The sequence below is a fragment of the Protobothrops mucrosquamatus genome, unplaced genomic scaffold (assembly GCF_001527695.2).
Source record: "Protobothrops mucrosquamatus isolate PMUCROS unplaced genomic scaffold, P.Mucros_1.0 scaffold148, whole genome shotgun sequence".
Lineage (NCBI taxonomy): Eukaryota > Metazoa > Chordata > Lepidosauria > Squamata > Viperidae > Protobothrops > Protobothrops mucrosquamatus.
This window is the reverse complement of record NW_015386513.1, coordinates 315406-316437: the sequence shown is the minus strand read 5'-3', so window position 1 is coordinate 316437 and position 1032 is coordinate 315406.

Sequence of the window (1032 nt, the reverse complement as noted above, 5' to 3'; positions counted from 1 at the left end):
AAAAAAAACCTCAAACTCTGTGGAAGTAATTTAGAGCAGGAAGTTTTCCCTCCCTTCTCAAGTGTTTGCCTTCCATGCTCCGTTTGGCTCCTCCCAGATAAGGAATCGCACACCAAATTGGAGAATTTTAAATTCAAATGGAATAGCCCCAGCTTCCACCCCCTGGAAAGATGAGCTAGATGTGAATTAAGGTATCTCTCTTGCTCTTTCACTTGCATTATGACCTTTATCTTGCACATTTCAGAACATACTCTCCTGTGGTTGTGTTTTATTATGGTTGTTTTAACTGTATTTTAATGGTGTTAATTGTTCAGATTTGTTATTTAACTGTGTGCATTGCCCAGTCACATATGTGAGACAAACGGGCATATAAATTAAATAAACATTGCAGTTGTCCCCTTCCTTTGTGAGTGGGCAGTGAGGATAATGGAGGATTAGCAACCCAGTCTCTACTACTTGCATAGGGAGTGCCATGGGGCTCCTTTTCATAACGCCTGTATATCAGGTTGCTGGGGAATTCCTGTCAGTTTATGTATGCATGGTAGTAACCCAGTTAGACGTTTCCATCCAGATCCAGGCAGGAGGTGATGCAGAGGTCCTTAGAAAATGCCAAACGGCCAGCAACTGCAGGGGACAAAACTACACGGAATCCCAGCAAGGCTCTGTGGCTGTTCACAAGCTCAACCCAGATTTCCCTCCCAGCCAGCGGCCTGAAATCCGTCACAAGGAAGACTAAAGCTGCAATCAAGGACTTCAGGCGAGCATGGCGACAAGAAGGAGCTGCTCTTCTCGGCCTGGGCAGAACCGACTTCCCCGACCCCCGTGCTGGCTGGGGCGGGCGCTGCATCCTCCCCGCAGCCCAGAGGGGCGACTCCGGGAAACCTGGGACCCTCTCGGGCACAAGTCGCCGGCCCCGGCCCGGGGCTCCCCCGCAAGGCCCAAAGGAGGGAGCGGTCGCCGGGAGCGCCCCGCGGATTCCGGGAAAGGCAGGGCCGCTTCGCCGGGCCCCACGAGGGCGCCATCTTGGGGGGG